Consider the following 9,298-nt stretch of genomic DNA (forward strand, 5'->3'; position numbering starts at 1 on the left):
AGACAGTGGTTAACTGTATCAAAGACCTTCTGTAGGTCCAGCAGTAACATTCCACACAGATTTCCCTCATCAATCTCTTTCCTGATGAAGTCCGTCAAGTAAAGTAGACATGAATCAGCGGAGTGTGTTTTTCTAAAACACCGACTGAAAATCATACATTAGACCCTGTTTGTTAACATATTCATACATTTGCTCATGTACAATTCTCTCCAGGATCTTTGATGTCACACAGAGGATAGATACAGGCCTATAATTCCCAGGGTCAGACTTTATCCCCTTCTGATACAGAGGTATAACTTTAGCTTGTTTCATGTCCCTGGGAAAGGTGCCTTGTTCAAGAGAGAGATTAACGATATGCATAATACAAGGGCCAATTTGCTCAGCAGCAGAATCTATTAGAAACCTTGCAGGAATATTATCCAGGCCTGTGGCTTTGGAGCATTAAAGCTTTGCCAGCATATGGACTATTTTGGCTTTTGCTTCCTTTGCAAAAGAAAAAGAGTTTGGCTGAACCCCTAACTCTACATAATACTTCTTGACTTGGTTGCTTCAATACAAACCAGAACTGGTGGGCAGCTTGCTAACCAGCTAACCAGAGTTGAATTCATTGGCAACCTCTGCTTTTTCATTTACCATCTCCCCTTTGATGTTTAGTCCAATATGGTTTAGTTTGTTTTTGGTAGTACTACTACAGCCTAGTTCCTTAAATGATTTCCAAAGATTTTTAGGGTCATTTTTGTTTTTTTAAATGATTTTCTCAGCAAAGTAACCCCTTCTAGCTTCATCCATCCTCCTCTGTGCTTCATTTCTGTGACGTTTATAGAGGACAAAATCATGCTGCTCTTGAGAGTTCTTACATTTTTTAAAGGTCTTATTCCTTGCTTGGATAGATTCTAGAATCTCATGATTAAACCAAGGGCTAGATCTCTGCTTTACCCTGACCCGTCTAATGGGAGCCATCACATTCACCACATCAAGGTTAAAGGCTTCCCAGGAACTTTGATGCTTTCAATTGTGCATCTGTAAATGTTTGTGAGGGTTTTAGGTGACCATTTATTTTGCCTCCTGAGGTTGAAGAGGCTCTGTTGCGCCTTCTTCACCACACTGTCTGTGTGGGTGGTCCATTTCAGTTTGCCAGTGATGTGTACGCCAAGGAACTTGAAGCTTTCCACCTTAACCACTGCGGTCCCGTCGATGTAGATAGGAGGGTACACGCTCTGCTGTTTCCTGAAGTCCACGATCATCTCCTTTGTTTTCTTGACATTGAGTGACTGTAAATATGACAATAGAATACAGTATTTCAGAATGTGACCTACCGCTTGCATGCCAATATCAAGAAAGTACCTTTTCCCAGCATTTCTCCTGAACCTGTATAAGCACACATCAGCAACACCTGATGTGTTGATGTGCTGTGATTGTGTGCATCCCTAACACGAGGAAAGTAATCACTTAGACATCTGGGCGCAGGACCATAAATACTCCTGTAAACCAAACCTAGTCTAATCTGGAGAGGGCTGAATGGAGCTGTTCATTCGTTCATTCATTCATTCATCCTCAAAGAGAGCTGAGTGGAGCTGTTCATTCATCCTCAAAGAGAGCTGAGTGAAGCTGTTCATTCATTCATCCTCAAAGCGGGCTGAGTGGAGCATTCATTCATTCATTCATTCTTCTAAGCAGTCACATCTGAATGGAGGGTTCCTTTAAGGAAGTGAGTGAGGGGAGAGAGGTTTGTGTGTATATATACTGAATAAAAATATACTGCAACATGTAAAGTGATGGTCCCATGTTTCATGAGCTGAAATAAAAGATCCCAAAAATGTTCTGTACTCACAAAAAAGCTTGCTTCTCTCAGATTTTGTGCACAAATTTGTTTACATCCCTGTTAGTGATGATTTCTCCTTTGCCAAGATAATCTATCCACCTGACAGGTGTGGCATATCAAGAAGCTGATTAAACAGCACGATCACTACGCAGGTGCACCTTGTGCTGGGGACAATAAAAGGCCACTCTAAAATGTGCAGTTTTGTCACACAACACAATGCCACTGATGTCACAAGTTTTGAAGGAGTGTGCAATTGGCATGCTGACTGCAGGAATGTCCACCAGAGCTGTTGGCAGAAAATGTAATGTTAATTTCTCTACCATGAGCCGCCTCCAACGTCATTTTAGAGAATTTGGCAATACGTCCAACCAGCCTCACAAATGCAGACCAGGTGTAACCACGGCAGCCCAGGACCACATCCGGGTTCTTCACCTGCGGGATCATCTGAGACCCGCCACCTGGACAGCTGATGAAACTGTGGGTTTGCACCGAAGAATTTCTGCACAAACTGTCAGAAACCTGCCTCATGTAAGCTCATCTGCGTGCTCGTCGTCCTCACCAGGGTCTTGACCTGACTGCAGGTCAGCGTTGTAACAGACTTTAGTGGGCAAATGCTCACCTTCAATGGCCACTGGCACGTTGGAGAAGTGTGCTCTTCACGGATAAATCCCGGTTTAAACTGTACCCGGGCAGATGGCAGACAGCGTGTGTATGGCGATGTGCCCCATGGTGGTGGTGGAGTTATAGTATGGGCAGGCATAAGCTACAGACAACAAACACAATTGCATTTTAAGGACGGCAATTTGAATGCACAAAGATAACGTCACAAAATCCAGAGGCCAATTGTCGTGCCATTCATCCGCCGCCATCACCTCATGTTTCAGCATGATGATGCACGGCCCCCATGTCACAAGGATCTGTACACAATTGCTGGAAGCTGAAAACGTCCCAGTTCTTCCGTGGCCTGCATACTCATTGAGACATGTCACCTATTGAGCATGTTTGGGATGCTCTGGATTGACGTGTACAGCTTCACACAGCCATTAAGCATGTTTGGGATGCTCTGGATTGACGTGTACAGCTTCACACAGCCATTGAGGAGAGGAGTGGGAAAGAATTACACTGGCCAACAATCAACAGTCTGATCAACTCTATGTGAAGGAGATGTGTTGCACTGCAGGAGGCAAATGGTGACCAGATAATGACTGGTTTTCTGATCCACGCCTCTACATTTTGTTTAAAGTATCTGTGATCAACAGATGCATATCTGTATCCCCAGTCATGTCAAATCCATAGATTAGGGCCTTAACACATGTTGAATTTATATAAATTGTAACTGTAACTTAGTCAAATGAATTAGTTTAGCATTTAGCTTATTTTTCCTTCATTCAGTTTAGTATATATGTCCACTCTGAATGTAAGAGAGAGAAAGATACTAAGCTGTGTGAGAAAGAGTGAGAGTGAGTGAGTGAGTGAGAGAGAGAGAGAGAGAGAGAGAGAGAGTGAGAGAGAGAGTGAGTGAGTGAGTGAGAATGTGAGTGAGTGAGTGAGTGAGTGAGAATGTATGAGTGAGTGAGTGTGAGAATGTATGAGTGAGTGAGTGAGAGAGAGTGAGTGAGAGAATGTATGAGTGAAAGTGAGAGATGTTTGAGTGAGTGTGAGAATGTGAGAGAATGTTTGAGTGAAACTGAGTGATGTGAGAGAATGTTTGAGTGAGAGTGAGAGTGAGTGAATGTGAGAGAATGTTTGAGTGAGTGAGAGAGAGTGAATGTGAGAGAATGTTTGTTTGATGTGAGAGAATGTTTGAGTGAGAGTGAGTGAATGTGAGAGAATGTTTGAGTGAGAGTGAGAGAGAGTGAATGTGAGAGAATGTTTGAGTGAGAGTGAGAGTGAGTGAGATGTGAGTGAAGGGGAATGTTTGGTTTGAGAAGGGGCAGGTTTGGGTTTAACTTTTCCTCTCCCCATCCAACTAGGCAGTACTGCATCGAGCTCATGTGTGTGTGTGCATGTGTGTGTGTGCATGTGTGTGTGTGCTTGTCTGTGTGTGTGTGCTTGTCTGTGTGTGTGTGCTTGTCTGTGTGTGTGTGCGTGTGTGTTTGTGTGTATATAATAGGGGAGGGATGTGTCTCATCAGGGGGAATTAGGGAGACCACTGTAGAAAGAGGGAGGGGGAGAAAAGGGTGAGGGGGTATTGGGGAGACTACTGTAGATGGGGGGGTGAGGGGGTATTGGGGGAGACCACTGTAGATGGGGGGAGAAAAGGGTGAGGGGGTATTGGGGGAGACCACTGTAGAAAGAGGGAGGGGGTAGCTGGTGGAGCTGTGGGTATTATTCATGAGTCTGCCAGGCTTTTCTCTTTCTTCACTGTGACACACTGGTCTCTGCAGAGAGAGAGAGAGAGAGAGAGAGAAAGGGGAGAGAGAGAGAGAGAAAGAGAGAGAGAGAGAGGAAGACAGAGAGAGAGAGAGAGAGAAGACAGAGAGAGAGAGAGAGGAGAGAGGAAGAGAGAGAGAGAGAGAGAGAGAGAGAGACAGAGATATAGAGCAAGGGAGAGAAAGCGTCAGAGAGAGGAGGGAAACCGAGACAGAGTGTTGGAGGCTGAGCGCATCTCTCCATTGATCTTGAACCATCAAGGTGAGTGGTGTTTTCTCCCCCTGCAGTGTGTGTGTGTGTGTGTGTGTGTGTGTGACAGATGTCGTTAGCATTGCGTGTGTAGAATGACATGTGACGTTAAAAGGGTAGACCACGTATAATCAACGTGCCAGTCGTGAGTGTGTGTGTGTGGTGTGTGTCTATGGTGTGGGTGTGTGTTGTGTCTATGTTGTGTGTAGGAGAAACTATAGTAGCAGAATTGATGGAGGTTAGCTAGCTACCTGCTGATGCTGTATTGTGTACTCTAGCTACATGGTGATGCTGTATTGTGGAGGCTAGCTACATGGTGATGCTGTATTGTGGAGGCTAGCTAGCTACATGGTGATGCTGTATTGTGGAGGCTAGCTACATGGTGATGCTATATTGTAGAGGCTAGCTACATGGTGATGCTGTATTGTGGAGGCTAGCTAGCTACATGGTGATGCTGTATTGTAGAGGCTAGCTACATGGTGATGCTGTATTGTGGAGACTAGCTACATGGTGATGCTGTATTGTGGAGGCTAGCTACATGGTGATGCTGTATTGTGGAGGTTAGCTACATGGTGAGGCTAGCTACATGGTGATGCTGTATTGTGGAGGCTAGCTACCTGCTGATGCTGTATTGTGGAGGCTAGCTACCTGCTGATACTGTATTGTAGAGGCTAGCTACATGGTGATGCTGTACTGTAGAGGCTAGCTACATGGTGATGCTGTATTGTAGAGGCTAGCTACATGGTGATGCTGTATTGTAGAGGCTAGCTTCATGGTGATGCTGTATTGTGGAGGCTAGCTAGCTACATGGTGATGCTGTATTGTAGAGGCTAGCTACATGGTGATGCTGTATTGTGGAGGTTAGCTACATGGTGAGGCTAGCTACATGGTGATGCTGTATTGTGTACTCTAGCTACATGGTGATGCTGTATTGTGGAGGATAGCTACATGGTGATGTTGTATTGTGGAGGCTAGCTAGCTACATGGTGATGATGTATTGTAGAGGCTAGCTACATGGTGATGCTGTATTGTAGAGTCTAGCTACACGGTGATGCTGTATTGTGGAGGATAGCTACATGGGGATGTTGTACTGTAGAGGCTAGCTACATGGGGATGCTGTATTGTGGAGGATAGCTACATGGGGATGTTGTACTGTAGAGGCTAGCTACACAGTGATGCTGTATTGTGGAGGATAGCTACATGGGGATGTTGTACTGTAGAGGCTAGCTACACAGTGATGCTGTATTGTGGAGGATAGCTACATGGGGATGCTGATGCATGTGATGCTGTATTGTGGAGGATAGCTACATGGGGATGGTATTGTGATGCATGTATTGTGGAGGATAGCTACATGGGGATGTTGTACTGTGTATAGTCAGCTGTCTCAGGATGGTGTGGGCATGTCTTCCCTGGATTCTTGTCATTGTGTGTGTGTGTGTGTGTGTGTGTGTGTGTGTGTGTGTGTGTGTGTGTGTGTGTGTGTGTGTGTGTGTGTGTGTGTGTGTGCGTGTGTGTGCGTGCGTGCGTGCGTGTGTATGAGAGAGAGAGTGTGTTTCTTTTCTGATGAGACGACTGAGTTGTCTTTTTTTGTTTTTTTGACATACTCTTGAAGAGGTTTCAGCCGTTTTTGGGGAGATGGCCAGGGTCTCCTCTACCCTGACATTAGGAGAGAAGCTTGTCCCACTATTGGGGCGCCAGGACAGAGAAGAGCTGTGTCTGGGCTGAGTGGGAGTTGCCCTCCCGTAGGCATGAGAGGACCAAAAGACCAGAGGTGGTAGAACTGAGTGCTCTGGTTGGGGTGTCGGGTTTGGGCATAGAACTGGAGGTAGGGCATCCGTACCAGTGGAGGCTGCTGAGGGGAGGAGGGCTCTTAATAATGGCTGGAATGGAGCAGATGGAATGGAATCAAACACGCGGGAACCATGGAAACCATGTGACTGATGTATTTGAATCCGTTCTACTGATTCCGCTCCAGCCATTACCACGAGCCAGTCCTCCCCAATTAAGGTGCCACCAACTTCCTGTGATCTGTAGTGTTAGAATAGTTTAGTATGAGTCCTGGTCAAAAGGAGTTCTCTAGCATCCTGGTTAAAGGAGTACTCTAGCATCCTGGTCAAAATGATTTCTCTAGCATCCTGGTCAAAATGAGTTCTCTAGCATCCTGGTCAAAAGGAGTTCTCTAGCATCCTGGTCAAAAGGAGTTCTCTAGCATCCTGGTCAAAAGGAGTTCTCTAGCATCCTGGTGAAAAGGAGTACTCTGGCATCCTGGTCAAAAGCATCCTGGTCAAAAGGAGTACTCTAGCATCCTGGTCGAAAGGAGTACTCTAGCATCCTGGTCAGAAGGAGTACTCTAGCATCCTGGTCAAAAGGAGTTCTCTAGCATCCTGGTTAAATGAGTTCTCTAGCATCCTGGTCAAAAGGAGTTCTCTAGCATCCTGGTCAAAAGGAGTTCTCTAGCATTCTAGTCAAAAGGAGTTCTCTAGCATTCTGGTCAAAGGAGTACTCTAGCATCCTGGTCAAAAGGAGTTCTCTAGCATTCTAGTCAGAAGGAGTTCTCTAGCATCCTGGTCAAAATGAGTTCTCTAGCATTCTGGTCAAAATGAGTTCTCTAGCATCCTGGTCAAAAGGAGTTCTCTAGCATCGTGGTCAAAAGGAGTTCTCTAGCATCCTGGTCAAAATGAGTTCTCTAGCATCCTGGTCAAAAGGAGTACTCTAGCATTCTAGTCAAAAGGAGTACTCTAGCATCCTGGTCAAAAGGAGTTCTCTAGCATTCTAGTCAAAAGGAGTTCTCTAGCATTCTGGTCAAAAGGAGTACTCTAGCATCCTGGTCAAAATGAGTTCTCTAGCATTCTAGTCAGAAGGAGTTCTCTAGCATCCTGGTCAAAAGGAGTTCTCTAGCATTCTGGTCAAAAGGAGTTCTCTAGCATCCTGGTCAAAAGGAGTTCTCTATAGCATCCTGGTCAAAAGGAGTTCTCTAGCATTCTAGTCAGAAGGAGTTCTCTAGCATCCTGGTCAAAAGGAGTTCTCTAGCATTCTGGTCAAAAGGAGTCAAAGGAGTTCTAGCATCCTGGTCAAAAGGAGTTCTCTAGCATTCTAGTCAGAAGGAGTTCTCTAGCATCCTGGTCAAAAGGAGTTCTCTAGCATTCTGGTCAAAAGGAGTTCTCTAGCATCCTGGTCAAAATGAGTTCTCTAGCATCCTGGTCGAAATAATTCTGGTCAAAAGGAGTTCTCTAGCATCCTGGTCAAAATGAGTTATCTAGCATCCTGGTCGAAATAATTCTGGTCAAAAGGAGTTCTCTAGCATCCTGGTCAAAAGGAGTACTCTGGCATCCTGGTCAAAAAGAGTGCACTATATAGGGGATAAGGTGTAATTTGGGATTCAGACTGTGTTTTTAATATTGATGTTTTTACCAATGTCATGCTCTGCTCTCTGTCTACAGTGTTCCTCTTTGTCCAGGACACTGACCTGTTGTCTGATACAACCGGCCAATCAAAACCAGGGTTACAGTGGCAGTCATGTCAGGGATGCACCGTTCAACCAATCAGAGCTAGGATTCTACACATTTTGGTGTTCCGTTGCACAGATGAACCAATCACACGCAGGTGTCTCACTCTGCATCCCACAGAACCTACGGAACCCGAATCCAACAAACCAATCAGATACAGGATTGCTGGTCCCAGAACAAATCCGGAGGATGGCGAGGGTTCATCGCTGTTTCCAAGCAACCAATCGGACTGCAGATTACTAACCTCACCATCTCACTGGATTACACATTGGGGGATTTTAGAGGAACCAGGATTCCAGCCAATCAGAGCTTGTGGAGGACTGAGACGTTGGCGCGTAGTGATTGGCTGCTGTGTCCGATGGGGGCGTGACCCATGGTTGTGGCCCGGTCTGATCCTGGCTGGTCTGACCCTTAACCTCTAACCCCTGACTTGTAACCCCAGACCCCTCTGGTCCTGGCTCTCCAGCTGCTGTGCTGTTTGGGTTCTGGTCCCGTCCGCACCGGGGGAGGGGCCAAAAAGAACAATCAGCCAATCACTATGAAGAAGAGTCGCAGCGTGCAGCGTCTGTCGCTGGCCGGAGAAGAGGAGGTAACACACACACACACACACACACAGACACACACACAAACACACACACAGACACACACACACAGACACACACACACACACACACACACACACACACACACAAACACACACACAGACACACACACACACATGAGACACAGACGTTTGTAGGGTAAACACACAGTGTGGAGATCTATTGACTGGACTGTCCCTGGACTACAGTCTCAGGAGTTTCTCTTCTTAATGGATGGATTCCCTTCCATCCACTGACCTCAAGGCTGCCGTCTGTGGTAGTAGACTGTGTGTGTGTGTGTGTGTGTGTGTGTGTGTGTGTGTGTGTGTGTGTGTGTGTGTGTGTGTGTGTGTGTGTGTGTGTGTGTGTGTGTGTGTGTGTGTGTGTGTGTGTGTGTGTGTGTGTGTGCGTGCGTGCGTGTTCTGTGTAGCCTCTACAATAACAACATTGAAGCATCTCTTTACATCTGTAGCTTTGGACAACTAGAGACTGAGGCATGGAACATGGAACACTGTTGCCTAGCAACTAGCAGCCTTCCATTCCCCCTGTGTTCTGTTGCTACGCTGCTGCAGTGCAGATCACACTCTCTCTGTAGAAGGCTTATACACAACACACACACACACACACACACACACACACACACACACACACAGAGATATGGGGTGCCATAGACCAGCATGCATCCTCTCTAAATCTCAATTTAGTGAGCTCACATAATAATATTACCCTCTATGCTTCCTGTCATTCACATAACATTCCATTCTATG

The 9,298-nt window shown here is 45.9% G+C and overlaps 1 pseudogene; it reads left to right on the forward strand.

The window, feature by feature from the left end:
* The first annotated feature begins 7,888 nt into the window (after positions 1 to 7,888).
* The window catches only part of LOC135568772 (3',5'-cyclic-AMP phosphodiesterase 4B-like), a 27,337-nt pseudogene continuing 25,927 nt past the window's right edge, over positions 7,889 to 9,298 (forward strand).

The sequence above is a fragment of the Oncorhynchus nerka genome, unplaced genomic scaffold (genome assembly GCF_034236695.1).
Source record: "Oncorhynchus nerka isolate Pitt River unplaced genomic scaffold, Oner_Uvic_2.0 unplaced_scaffold_1399, whole genome shotgun sequence".
Classification (NCBI taxonomy): Eukaryota; Metazoa; Chordata; class Actinopteri; order Salmoniformes; family Salmonidae; genus Oncorhynchus; species Oncorhynchus nerka.